At 41.6% G+C, this 15,221-nt stretch overlaps 1 protein-coding gene across 2 annotated transcripts in view; it reads left to right on the forward strand.

Annotated features, from left to right (window-relative positions):
- The window catches only part of Hs3st4 (heparan sulfate (glucosamine) 3-O-sulfotransferase 4), a 416,624-nt gene that overhangs the window by 323,492 nt on the left and 77,911 nt on the right, over window positions 1-15,221 (forward strand). The gene's annotated exons all lie outside the window — the stretch shown is intronic.

The following is a 15,221-nucleotide window of genomic DNA, read 5'->3' on the forward strand; positions in this document are numbered from 1 at the left end:
TTAAGAATTTGAGAGGATCATCAAGAGGGCTCCTAGCATGGCTGTTGAAATTGCCTTACTCTGAAGTTCAAGGTGCTGGATGCTGATGCTGTTGTTCTGGGCAATCCTGTTTGGGAACCCCAGAGGGTTCATGCTCAAACTATGGCTCAGAGGTCACATCAATGACAATGACAGCTGTGAGCTGTGAGAAATGGGTCTCAGCTGGGCCTGGGTTTACAGGCCTGCAAGTGTCTTGTAACCATAGCTACTCCTCAGGATGAGGTAGAAGAATCATACATTCAAGGCCTGCCTAGGAGACTTAGCAAAATAAAATCTAAGCAAAATAAATATTCCTTGTCTTTCTACACACAGTCCACTCTACTGACATGCTTCCCCTGTCTAACATATACATGCCATTTACATGAGTGAGTCCTCTACCATAATGCTGCTGTGAAGATGACTTTGAAACACTTATGGCCAGAGTCTTACTGGTATTTTGTATGACTGTCAGTTTCTGCTTGTTGACTCCTCACCCCGTAAGTAGAGGGGAAGCACTCAAAACTGGAATGAGCATCTTTATAAGCCCGCTCATCTAAGTCAAGAGCCAGCAACAGTGAAGGTCCAGGTAGTAAAGGAATTAGAATGTCCAAGCCAGAGGACACTGACTGTCCTGCTGTAGCATGAAGATAGCCCTTGGCCATGGGACTAGAGGATGGTGGCTGTTCTGCAGGTTGTATAGAGAAAAGTAGGTAGTAACTCAGATCTCTTCTATGACATGCATTGGTTGCTTGGCTTTAAGTCAGTAAGAAGGCCCATTGTTTCTGATTACTACTTTCTATTCCAATAAAATCCTTTCAATCCAATCAAATCCAATCAATCACATCAATGTGCAGTCCATTTGATGCTTTTATCCTTTTTCTGTACCTGATGGCTCTTCCCCTGTATTTCTCTATGTATTTCAAATATGGCTTTCCTAGGGTAGAGAGATGGTTTAAGTGTGAATGCTGCCCTTCTAGAGGACCAGGGTCCAGTTCTCAACACTCACATGGCAGCTTACAATCATCTGCATCTCCAGCTCCTGAGTATACCATGCTCCCCCCCTTTTTTAATCTCTGGGGACACCAGACATGCTGTGTTACAGAGATATACTCAGAGGCAAAATACTGATACCCTGTGGATTTTCTCATAAATTATGTAATATTGACATACAATTTGCCACTTCTTCATAAAACATAATTATATCCATAGGCCAGAATTACAGTGACACCATTCCATACACAGACACACACACAAACATAAATGTACATGTTCACACACAAACATGCACTCAAGCATTGGATAAAGTGTCTGACATGGGAAATGATGTGAAAATGGATGGGAAGACAAATGAGATTTTATTACCTGCCTTGCAAACCAATGTGCATAAGGGAACCATGCCATCTAGTTCTTATCTCTGACTTTCTGATAGATGTATCATCATGGAATCAAATGAACTTGAAGTTTACAGCCAGATTTTTGATACATTTGTATCCTGGTTTTACTACTAGAACACTGTGCGACCTAAAGACAGAGTCTCGCTATTCTCATCTGAAAATGTTTCTCTCCTGTCAGGCCTTTGTACCATAGGTTATGTTTATAAGGCTTGCCACTCATGACATGCAGAGATGCTGTAGGGTCTCCGTGAGTCTCTATGTGTTATAACTAGCCATTAGTTGGTGTCATATCATGTCCTACTTGCATAGCCTATCTTCCTTTTAGAACCATGAAGAAAAGTTCCAGGTAGGAAGGCTAACTTATAATAGCTTTATAATAGTTGTGTTTCTCTATGTAAAACAAGTCTTGAATTATATGCACTTTGTGCTAGGCAAAGCACTTTGAACTGATCATTAGCGAAGCTTTGTGTAGCCTCATCTTCACCCAGGCTGACAAAGCACAATTCACTGTAAGCTGGGACTTAGGTGCAGAGGCTCCATTCTTGGTAAATGAATCAAAGGCCACTCAATCAAATGACCTGCTCAGAGTTGCAAAGCCAGCTGGGGGCTTGACTGAGCAGCATGCCCTAGCTTTATTCTCTGATCCTCTGTGTCTACGCTAGCTGTACAGAAGCTAATCACAGGTGATCTTTCACCTTTCCTTTTTACCTTAATCCTTCCTATCTCCTGATGGTTATACAGGCACAGGCTACTCTTTTTACAGACTGACAGAGAAGAAAAATTATATTCCTAAGAATCCCTTTCATGCAAAAGTAGTTGTGCTACTTTTAAGGCTAAAGGTCAAGTTTTTCCAGTGGGAAGTACTCTGACACCATCTAACGGCACAGTCTATCCTGTTGGTAAGCTGGGTTGATGGGCAGGTATCTCCAATCTAGTGCTCTTAACATTTCATTCTCATAGAGAATCCCATAGTGGTCATCAAAACTGCTTCCTGGAGCATGATGCTGTTCTCTGAAAAGATACTGTACAGCATGATTCACATCTGTAAGCTGCAATCACAGTAAGCCCCCCAAACTCCAGCTACATTATCTGCTTGTATATGAGCTATGTTCCCAGCTTAACTGGAAGGCTTCAAGTGTGGGAACCCCATGATTTGCCATCAGTCCTTGACTAGCTAGCAGTGGGGCATGATAGGTGATAAGTTCAACTATTTTTGTGAGGAGTTAAAGACTGGGATTGGGTATTCTCTTACAACCAGTTATTGATTGTGGTCACAGTTTAGATGCTAACCTGGACTTTTGTTCTCCAAGGAACAAAAGACTTAGTAACATCCTTAGCTTCTCCTTACAGTGAATGATAACTTGAACCAGTTCTTTGATTTCAAAAGCTAATGTACTAGGGTTTAGTCACACCATGCTAGGGGACATAAATCAAAGAAAGCACTAATCCCATCAGCTTACACCCTGAGAGCACTCCATTTCTGTGCTCTAGACAAACATTTAGAAGGCAGGGGAGCTCCAAGAGTGGCACATTCATGGGCTCAGAGGTGTCACCAATAGTCTGATTGTGCCTGTCTCTCTCTTCTGCTATGGTGATATGTCAGCTTTTCACCAAGGCTCCTTTGACCTGATGATCATGGACTAGATGCATTGATATTAGCCAGAGCCATTCAGATCCAATGTTGTCCGATCAGTCTCATAAAAATACAAGATACAAAACATGGGCTCATTTTCTAGTGCTTTTTGGTCAGCAATGCCAGGGAACCATTCTTGGGAGCCACCATGCCAGTCTCTGTTCCTGTCAGTTCTTAGGAATTAAGTTGTATACCTTTCCTTCTGTAAACCCATGGATTCATTCTGATTGCTTCCTAGTAGTCTTTTTTTCTCACAGGTGACTAGGCTGTGTCAAATTGGCAGCTGATGGACACAAAGAGACATTTAAATAATAAATATGGAACATCTTCCATGTGCCTGCATCTTTGGGTTAACTAATGCCAAGTAATATGTAGCAGATCTGTCAATCTGTGATCCTTATAATAAGTTGGTGTTTCCCCTCTTTGTTCATAATATTCCTGCATGTGCATGTCCATTGCATGGTGTGTGTGTGTGTGTGTGTGTGTGTGTGTGTGTGTGTGTGTGTCTCAGTCCTCATCTTTATTTGTTTTCTACTGATGTGATAAAGGCCATAACCAAAGCAACTTGGGGAATAAAGGATTTATTTCATTCTAGGCGTTCTTTACAGTCCATCACTTAGTGAAGTCAGGGCAAAAACTCAAGCCTGAATCAAAGGCCAGGCAGGGATGTGGCTTATTGGTTTGTTCTCTGTATTTCACTTAGCCTGCTTTCTTATATACCCCAGGACTGCCACAGTGAGTTGGGCCCTCTACATTTGGCATTAATGAAGAAAATGCTCTATAGTTCTATATGCAGGCCAAATCCTAGGGAGACATTGTCTCAATTGAAGTTCCCTCTTCTTAGATGATCCTAGCTTGTGTCAAATTGATAAGAAACAACAACAACCATAACAACAACTTGCCAGAACAGTCCCACTATAAGGCACTTGGAATTAAAACTTAGAAGTACAATGTGTTTTATTCTTTACAAAAAACCAAAACCAAAACAAACCAAAAGCCCCATGGCTAAGCATTACTCATTCACAAAATCTCATTCATAAAAAATCCCTATGACTGTATTTGGCCAGAAGTAATAAAAGATCCAAACTCTACCATTTTTCCTGATTTGAAAGAGAAAGAAGTAGAAGCCTCCAAGATCTTTAATACTTGCTGAAGTCCACACTTGGTAGCTAGTCTAAATTCAGTAATGTAGAATCCACTTGAAGTACTTTTCAAAACCAAGGATGTGGTTGTATTGTCTCCAATCACCCAGGAAATAAACACCTTGAAGAATGGAGGGTTTTCTTGCTCTTTGGTAAAGACTAAACAGTAAAGATCCTGCCTGAGGTAGGGGTTGCATTTTTAAAAATGGTAATCACAAACAGGGCCTTCTTCCCTTAAAAGAACAAGTCTATCCTCAAAGTCACAGACTTCTCAACCTGTTCTTTGAGTGCAGCACAACGCGTAACACCTACATCAATCTGGGGATGTGGGTGACTTCATTAAGAAGTCTGGGATGCTCACCATCTCCTTGTGACATCTTCTTTAGTTTTTTGGAGATAGTCATAACATATTGGTTTCATTTATGGGCAAAAACTTAATTGATCAGCGCCATATTTGATAACCCAAGCACAAACCTCACCAAGATCTACAGGGCACTGAGCAGGAGTAAGGAGGAAGCTCAGCAGCCCAGCAAGAACCTGGATTTTAGCCTCAGAGTAGGTAGGCTTGGGTTCTATGACTCCACTTAACAACTAACAGTCATTTAATGATTACTCTCATCCTGATGGTTACTCACTGATTCTGAGAATAGGAGTGAGGCATCCTTCACCCTATCTCTATGGTTTTTGAAACTTGAAATTGGCCATGACGACTCATTTCCCAGAATGGGCAGGAAGAGAAAATAAGGTTTGGGATATGACATTGCCATAATGCAAGAGGGTGGGACTCGTCTCATGAGTACATGACCTGTCTAGGACACCAAGATCTTAAGACCCTTCTGTGAGTTCACAAATCCATGTGTGCAAATGCACCTATGTAGATGTGTGGTGACCAGAGGTCAATGAGAATAACTTCCTCCTTATTTCCTGAGACAGGGCCTCTTATTGAATCTGTGAGCCTCAGGAAGTCTCCTGCCTCCACCCACCCAGCCTTGGTATTGCAAAGGGTGACTGCAGCACCTGGATTTTGTATGTGTTCTGGGAACCAAACTATGGGGTTTCAAGCTGTCACAGCAGACACCCTACTGACTGGCCTATCTCCCTAGTTCCTCTTCAAGCTATAAAACAGAATCCCAACATTTTCATTTTACATTGCAGTCAACAGACTATAGTCACATCCTCTCTCAGAGCTGCTAAGCTGTCCCTGAAGAGAAAACAGGGTGCTACTCAAAAGAATTGACCAGAGAGAGACTGCTTCCTGGTCAGAAGGATAACAATCTAGTGTCAAACTAATTAAGAGGACATCTAGTTTGTTTCATGGGAAGCCAGTATGCTGGCTAATCATATTTCAACTTGACACATAAACTAGAGTTATCTCAAAGGAGGGAACCTTTATTGAGAAATGTTTCCATAAGATCCAGCTGTAAGGGAGGATAGCCCAGCCTAATGTGGGTGGTGCCATCCATGAGATGGTTGGTCCTGGGTTCTATAAGAAGGCTTGCTGAACAAGCCATGGGGTACAAGCCAGTAAGCAGCACCCCTCCACAGCCACTTCATCAGCTTCTACCTCCAGGTTTCTGCCATGTTTGACTTTTTGTCCTAACTTTGTTTGGTGATGAACAGCAATGTGTAAGCTGAATAAACCCTTTCCTCAAAATTTGCTTTTTGGTCATGTTTTAGTGCAGCAATAGAAATGCTAACTAAGACCCGGGTGTGTGCTTTCTTTCTTACCCACACCACTGCACCTATTGTCCTCTTGGCCAAGGATGATACCTGTTCACTCTCCAGCCATGAAAACTAAATTCTATGACTTTTCCATCTTTTTGTACCAAGACATGTGAGCAGGTGGCAGAACAGCATGACCCCAGTGACACTAGATGTCCAGACTCCCAACTGTAATGTGTGGTGGGCTTAGTCTCATCTTTATGCAATTAGTGGGGCTAAGGTTGGGACAACAGCCAAACATGTCCCAGCTCTGCCCTGATACTTTGAGAAAGTTTAGTAATCCCTGAGTCTTTTCACTGATAAAACTGAAACAGTAGTAACAGCGCCTGTATCCTCAGACTGATGATAGTAAATACATACTTACATACATACATACATACATACATACATACATACATACATACATACGTACTACATAAATACATAAATAAACACAAACAGGGCAGCTAAAGCCATTCCTGACACATAGTAGGCACCCTAATATGTAAACTAGAATCATGTCCTTTACTTGCCTTTTAACCCTCTTAAGTGGATTGAACTAAGGTTCTTTAGAGCCAGTTAGAACAGGTTATAGCAGCCACTCCTTGGAACTCACTGGCTATGCAGATCTAGCTATCAGTTTCATGAAACATTAGAGTTTCACTTACTACATCATAAGAATTCTGCTAGTGTGATGTGCTATCAGCTGGGAGAGGTATGCATCGGGAGAACGTGGGCTTTGGTCCTAAATCCTGAGCTTGAATTTTACATTTCTACCTCAGAGCTGTGTGAGATCCCAAGTTATGAGCGTTCTATAACCCTTACTCTCTGTTGTAATAATAGGGACAATGGAAGGCATTCAAAAGGACACACCCACCATTAAAGAACACGAGTTCTGAAAGAGCAGAAGTGTTTTCTTCCTTTTTCATCCCTGCATCCCTCAGAATGCTAGCCCACAGAGGATGCAGAAACACCCTTGAAGGGCAGAACCAGTTTGGGCATTCAGCATTAAGGAGTCAAGTGTGCAGTATGGACAGAGGCACCCACACAGCAAAGGTTGGTTCAAGGAGTGGCTGAGGATATTACTGTGCTAGCTGTGGATCTAGCCAAGGGCTCTGCTCTAACCAAGATGCCTTCTCAGGTATAGCAGTGGAATTATGAAAAGGCTCTTATACAACAAAGATGAACAGGAGCGGAAGTGGGAAGACCAGCTATGGATCCCCCCAGAGGAAGAAGGAGTCTACATACACGTCACTCAACAGCTCTGGCTGTACAGTACTAGAAACACTGAAAAGAAATGTCTTTCTTTTAATTGAAAACATATGCTTTTTCATACAATATATTCTGCTCATAGTTTCCGCCTCTCTCTCCTCTCCTCTCCTCTCCTCTCCTCTCCTCTCCTCTCCTCTCCTCTCCTCTCCTCTCCTCTCCTCTCCTCTCCTCTCCTCTCCTCTCCTCTCCTCTCCTCTCCTCTCCACATTCCTATCCACCTAACCCTATGCCTTCTTTTTCTTCCTCTTTAGAAAACAAAGAGGAAATAAAACCAGCATAATTTTAAAAAAGGAAAAGAAAAATTGTACAAGAAACACATACACAGAGACAGACACACACATAAAGTCAAAAAAACCACAACCCTGCCACCAAAGAATAGGCAGAGGGTTATAGAGGACCTCTGACACCTTCTGGATTCTGTGTGCATGTGCATCTACACACCTGCACATACACTCACATATTTATTTTGATGAAGCAATGTTAGAGCTTAATCAAGCAGAGAGAATCAAACTGATCTAAATTAAAAGACCCAGAGGGAAGGATGATTGCTGAGAAAATGCATCAGTGGATCTTCTGACCTGACGCAGGGAAGCACACAAGCCCACAGAGATGTAGAAACATACACAACCACACACAAAGAGCTTTAAACATAAACACACGCAAATATAAACATACACAAAGTCATATAAACATACATCAACACAGAAAAATTTATAAACACACACAAACACAAATGTATAAATTCACACATTACATACTAAATGTTCTTTTAATACGTAAAGGGCTGATGAGAGCACAGTGCATAGCAAATATTCTCTTACTCTCCATCCCTCAGAGTCGAGTTCTGGCTTCTATTTCAGGTTTAGGGCATCTTAAGAAAACAAATCATAATAAATGATAAGCTTACTTCCCCTGCTTTCTTTTCCCATGTTGAAAAACCCCTTTAAATGATCACATGTTAGGCTGAAGAAATATCTCAGTGGTTAAGAGCATTTGCTGTTTTGGGAAAGGACCAAGTATGGTTCCCATCACCCATATTCGGTTGCTCACAACCATCTATAACTGTGAACCTAGGGCCACTGAAGACACTGGCACACATGTGGCATAAACACAAACACACACACACACACATAATTAAAATGAAGCTTTAAAGTAGTATATATGATTTGTACAAACTAATGGGTTACATTATGGCATTTTCATGCATGTATATATACTATGCACTTCAGTCACATTTACCTCATTGCTTTCTCTCATCTGCCCTCTTTCCTGCTTCTTCTTTCATCTTAAAAACTACCTAGAGTACTTATATATGACAGAAAGTATGTGTTGCTCTGGGTCTGTCTTATTTGGCTTCACATGATCTCCAGTTCCGTATATGATTTTCTTCTTAAGGAAGTTGTAAATATTGCACTGTGTATGCATAGCACATTTTCTTTTTCTTTAAAAAAAGGTTTATTTATTTAATGTATTTGAGTACAGTGTTGTTCTCTTCAGACACACTAGAAGAGGACATTGATCCCATTACGGATGGCTGTGAGCCACTATGTGATTGCTGGGAATTGAACTCAGGACCCCCAAAAGAGCAGCCAGTGCTTTTAAGTGCTGAGCCATCTCTCCAACCCTCATAGCACATTTTCTTAATCCTTCCTTCTAATGACAGGCATCTAGGATGATTCCATAACTTGGGTGTTGTCAGTTTTACTGCTAAGAATTTGGTGTGTGGCTCTCTTTATTGCATGCTGACCTTGACTCTTCCTACTGTATACCTACATATACCCAAGAAAGACACATCAAGTATTTAAGTCTCCATTGCTTGGTTCTGACTTCTGTACATGCCTGGTGGAAAGAGAAACCTAGATAAGAATGGGCTAGAGTTAGACTGTGTACATCCTGGCATCAGGGTTAAGACTATATGCAAAATACAGTAACAAAATGGAATTTAAGGGAAATGTGGACAAGTGCACCCAAATGGCATCATCTACATCCACAAAGCAAAGATGACCATTGTTCCACACACTCACCATCTTTTAGAGAGCCTGGCAACACAGTTACCTGCCTCAGTTGTGTACCCATCCTATGTTGGCCAAAGAACACACAGGGTCAAAATTACAGATGATACTTATATCTGATGGCACAACAGATATGCTAGCTTTCTCTTCTCCTTGCCCAACATCTGTACTCACCTCACCTTGGACCCATTATACATGGATTCCATGTTAGTCTCTGTCTTACACCATATATATGTCCACATAATCATGTCTTCCATTTCTTGCCTAGTGGTTAGAACAGAAATGCCCTCCGTAGGGTTGCTTTTCCATGAGGTAGTATCGACTGAAGAGTTTCACCAGCATAGAGTATAAGGTTTTGGATTCCAGTTGTCTGCTGTTTCCATATTGAAAGATATTACAAAGCAAATGAAATTAGTCACAGCATTTCCTTACATTTCTTTGATGACCTGTATAATACATTGATAAATTTTTTTGACGAAAAATATTTGACAAACTGAAAATACACTCTTCCAAAACTAGTAGTGGTGAAACTGGGGTTAACTAGGGACAAGACATGGGTGAGAACATATTGAGAGGGAAGAAACTCTTCCCCACAACTGTAAATAGGAGACAGTTGTCAAAGAGGCAGTGAGGTGGCAATTGTTGACTTTTTCTGTGGCTTTATATTCTTCTCCCACTGATATTATGCTCATGTTTGGCTTTGCATGCTGCTTGCAAGGAGTCTAGCCAAGCAACATCGCCAGGCCAGACACTTTCTGGTGATCTACAGTTATACAGACAACCCTCTCCCCATACTTCCTTCCAGACTGAAAACGTTTTTTAAAGTTCCAATCTGTAAACTTCATTGGCTATTGAAGTTGCTTCTACTGGTGACGTCACCATTATCTTCCCAGTTGCCCAAACCATAAGCACTAACATCATTTCTATACCTCCTCTTCCCTCAGTCTCCTTTGTCAAATTCCATAGCAACAGGCAAGTTTCATTTTTAGTCATTTGAATCTACCTGCTTCTCTTGTTTCCCTCCTGGCAATGTCCTTAGTGGAACCTTCAGTTTCTTTTATCACATGGTCCCCAGATGGTCTCTTTGCATGTCATCTCTTTCTTATACTGCACCAAAGGGACCTCCTTCCCGATATGTAGCTGAACCCAATATCCTGCTATAATTCTGCCTTTATGGGTACATTTTAAGACCATCCATTTCTATATTCTTGTCCCTATGTAAAAGACAAAACCTTGGATCTGGAAATAGTTAGCTCCCAGAGACAGCATGTAGACTGTGTTGAAGAAAAACCTAACACAGGAGAAATTGATACGCTCTATTATTCTATCATAAGGGCTTCCTTTTATGGGATCCTGGGAGGCTGGTTGGGAATTAGTGGTAAGCTACACCTAAGTAGAGTCAGAGTATTTTAATAAGTTTATTACAGACCCATTGAATTCATGCTAACTGGAGAGGCAAATCCCTAATATAGCCCCAGCTGCTATCATATACCAACTTGCAACGCTAACCAAGTATGGAGAGGACTTCATCTAAAAGGATTTGGCAAGGCTTTACCATCCCAAACCTCCACTGGCTTCTCCCTGCTCAGAAACCATATGGTTTATAATTCCTTCTCCAGTTGAAATGCAATTTGACCTGAGATTCAGCCTTAGTTTTGAATCTTGCTTAAACATAAGCTTATTGGCCCCTATTCAGTCTCCCGGAGTGGAGTGGGCTATTTCATCTACTTGCCTTGTTTGTTTGCTTGTTTGCTTGCATGCTTACTTACTTTTCCACTTTTTTTGAAGTTCCATTTGTACTTCATACAAGGTTTCATGTATGGGCTGCCCTTCCCCTGATGGTCCTTGTGGTTAGTTCTCAACATTTCTTTGGCTTTCCACCAGTGAAGCCTTCTCGTATAACCCTAATGACCCCAGTGTGGCAGGGGAAACCCATCTCCGTTGACTTTTTTTCTTCCCTTCTCTGTACTGTACTCCCCAGCAACCTCATCATCACAAAGACTCCTTCAGTTCATTCATAGACTGTTCTTTTAAATCATCTGGGATGGAGTCACCATGAAGGCTGAGCACTGGTGTCAGTATCTGCTGGGCTGTTCTCTTTGTATCTCTGTCATAGTGGTATATAACAACAGTGCATCGATGTATGGCTCTAGCACATAAGCCAATAACTCCAGAATGTGCACCTATTTCTGACCTGCCAAAATTAATAACAGTTCTGTGTCCAGGGTAGGCCCTCCATACATATTTTTGGAAATTGAAGTATGCATATATTTTATGACTGTGAGCCTCTACCTAAGGCACTGTCTATGCGTGATGTCTATGCTGATCATCTTCTCTAGTAGCTCCTTTTTCAAGGTCTAGCTCAATGTTTCATTAGCTCTTTGGCATACCTTTTTCTCCATTTCTCTCCATAATTCTGTACTCTCTTTATTTCTGCCATTACAATTTGCAAAAATCTTCTGTAAGGATGGTCACCATATTATATTATTGACTTGGTTATGGTTTTCTTTGGAAATGTTCATGATAAGTCTGCATACATTCGCATACACACACACACACACACACACACACACACACACAGAGAGAGAGAGAGAGAGAGAGAGAGAGGCAGAGGAAATAAATGTTAAGCTTGGCTGTGAGTATCCACATGTGCTTTATTACATATGTGTTGTTATATTTTCTGACTTTTTAAAACGTCTCTGTAAGTTTCTATGGAAAACTGTTTATTTTATACCCACATAGAGTGCTCATTTAAAAACAAAAACAAGAAACCTTGAGCATTGATTTGAATTGAAGTGCATGGTGACTCAGTCCCGCCTTTACCATGCCATGAGCATTGGAATGGTGCTCGATACCGCAAGCATGCCACATGGCTTGTTCATTTAGTATTCTTACCACCTCTCAACACCTAGCTCAGTACATAAACAAGAAGCAGAGGATTTGAAAAGCATATAGATTTTGGAGTAACAGTTCATCCTCTAAAAGGCCATGGAAGTGGATTATTCTGAGCTGTTTTGATGCTTACCTACTTACAGGGAGAAAATGTATCATTGGAATTTTATCTTCCATTTCTCTGATTATTACTGACATTGAACAGGCCTGTGTATGTTTATCAGAGTTCTATTCTCCTCCCCTTCAACACATCTGACCATATTTTAGGGAAGCGTTTTTCTCTCCTATTGCTGTCAATATATTTTTATGTGCTATTTGTCTCACGGGGCTGTGAGTTCCTCTGAGGAGCTAATCACAGCTTATTTATCTTGTGCCCCCTTCCAGAGCACACAGCTGGTGCTTAATGGATGTCTACCCGATTGTGCTACTGGAGCCAAGCACACTATTGCCCATTGTACTTACATCAGTTGTCAATGCTTTCTGTATACTAAGACCTATTGTGGGAAGTGTGCATGCATTATTCCAATCTTCATACTCCCTCTGAGCTCTGTATTGATCTATCTGTCATACAGATAAGCAACTGCTATATAAGTGATAAGGGTTTCCCAACAAACTCAGTGTTAGGAGGTGAGATTTTTGAGGAAAGGTTTTTCACCTTGGTCCTAGGCAAGGACAGCAGAGGTGCACATCCTGGATGCACATTGCAGTCACTTGAGTGGCCTTTCCAAAGGTGTCTGTGTCCCAGCACTCCCACAAGCCAACTGATTCGGATCCTCTGGGAATGGGTGTGGGGAAATTGCATTGACAAAGCAAATCAAGAATCCTAGGGGGTCTGGATACATAGAGGTGAGCACACATTTTCTGTCAAAGGTGAGATAGTAACATTTTAGATTCTGCAGCCCACGTAAACTTCTCTTATTGAAATGGGTTTGTTCCTTCCAAAAATTAAAGCATTAAAGTAATAATAGGATGGACATTTTATCTGACTGCAGTGTTTAAAGGGGGGATGGTTGGAAGGGTTAGCATGCTTCTTATCTCTCATTGTGTGATGCCCAGAGCCATCTTGGGACTCTGGAAGCAAGGAGGCCATCAGCAGAGGGAGTCCTTAATCCTAAACTAGAACCGTGGGCACTCCTTCCCCAGTGTGGCCTCTGCTTTTCTCACCAATAGAAAATAGACTCAAACATGGTCTCTGATCCATCTAGTCAGACATTTGAAACACAGACATAGTGAGTGGCAGTGGTCATGTTCCCATAAACAGCTATTTACAGAAACAAGTGACACCTGAATGTCATCTGTGCGCTTTAGTTTGCTGACCCTGAGCAAAAACCTATAGTAACATACTTCAGAAGGTGCATTTGACAGGTATGGAGATATCTAATCCCTGTTCTTGGGAGTTCTGAGGCAGGAGATTTTTAAGTTCAAGGCCAGCTGGGGCTACATATTGATTGACAGTCTGCCTCAGAACAAGTGTGCATTTAACATTTATTGCTGTCAAACCATAGTCTCTGATGGAGTAGTTGTCCAAATCCAGTGGGTGAAAAGTCCTGCCTTACCTCTAGACAGTGAGCCACAGTAGTCTGGCTCTGGAAGCCTGCATTCTCAGCAGATGGTTCTGATGTTGGGGACTTCATGGACTACACTTGAGAATCACTCAGGCACAGAAGCACGGTGTTCCTGGCAAGTAAAGAAGACTTGGCTAGTGAAACAGTACTGGCGCCTGCACAAAAACCCTAAGATCACAGAAAGACATGTTGTGTGTCCTGGCTTGCCTTCTGTTCCAATATCCTCCTTTTATGGTTCTGAAACCTTTGAGGCACAGGCAGCAAGCAAAACCAATGCCTCTGATCGTTGTCGGAGAATGAAGCCATTTCTCCTTTTCAACTTTGAAAGTAGGAAAAGGCCAGAGTCTCCACAGGTTTCAAAACATTGATGAGAAAGCAACTGTTTGACCACCACCTAATGAAACCATGGCTGGCATTTATCAAGTGTGTGTGTGTGTGTGTGTGTGTGTGTGTGTGTGTGTGCATGTGTGTGCACTTCAGTAACTACAAAGTGGAACCTCTGCACTCCTGTCGCCAGCCTGAAAGCTCCGTGGTGGGTGAATGCAATCAGTGCTGTTTCTAGACCTCTTTAACATCCATTATTTCTCTGTTGTCTGAATCTAATAGTCTCAGTTGTGATGCTGTGGTGATTACCAGGCGACTGCCTCAGGATCACATCCAAATGCATCTTAACAGTTGAATTTACTTACTGCTTCCATCCTAAAAGCATTTCAGAATTATCCAGCTGAGATGGCTACATCGGGAGAACCATTATTTATAGATTTCTTCCTGTTGTTAGTGGGGAGGGGACAGTGGAAATAATTTCCCCAAAGATAAAAGTGAACCTAGACCCATGTACATCATCCATATGACCTTTTTCTCCCTCCGTTTTAGATTCTACTATCATGCTTTTCCTTGGGAAATAGCCTACCTCCGTAGTAGTAAGAAGACCCTGAATTGTACAATTGAGTCAAATCAATATTTAGAGTGATTTAGACCTTCAGCCTTCCCCTGTGTTTTGACAGTGTCATTTCACACCATACCCCCTTGCCCAGGTAGCCTATAATATTAATATTGAACATTATTTACAGCTTTCTAATGTCCTTTCCCAATTTTAGTTAGCTATCAGCAAAGCAAATCATCCCAAAGTGTTAAAATGTTGCTATTCTTTGTGCAGCACAGCGCTTTTATGTTCAAGTGGTGTTCTGCGTGTTCCTGATATCTGTATACATATCTGTCAGTGCCTGAAGGAACTTCCAACATTGTAATTAGACACAGAAACCACACTGTGCAAACAAAATGTGCACACATCGATTAGCAGAGCTCCTGTGAGAAACGGTGTGGTCGGCTGAAACATCCCACACCAGCTAGGGCTAGATCACACGAAGCAATGTTCAAGATGGACTGATGTGGAAGAATTAGGGCTGTTTCTGATTTGTAGGCAGTTTGCATAGATGATGAAATCAGGGATGCCTCATGGGAAGAATGTATTTGAGAGGCAGTGTGGAATACTGCAAGTCTGTGGTGGGAGGTTTTTTTTTTTTTTCTTTATTCTCTCAGGCAATGCATCCCAGCCAGTTTCCCCTCCCTCTAATTCCCTTCCTCACCCTTGC

Source organism: Mus musculus, chromosome 7, assembly GCF_000001635.26.
Source record: "Mus musculus strain C57BL/6J chromosome 7, GRCm38.p6 C57BL/6J".
NCBI lineage: Eukaryota > Metazoa > Chordata > Mammalia > Rodentia > Muridae > Mus > Mus musculus.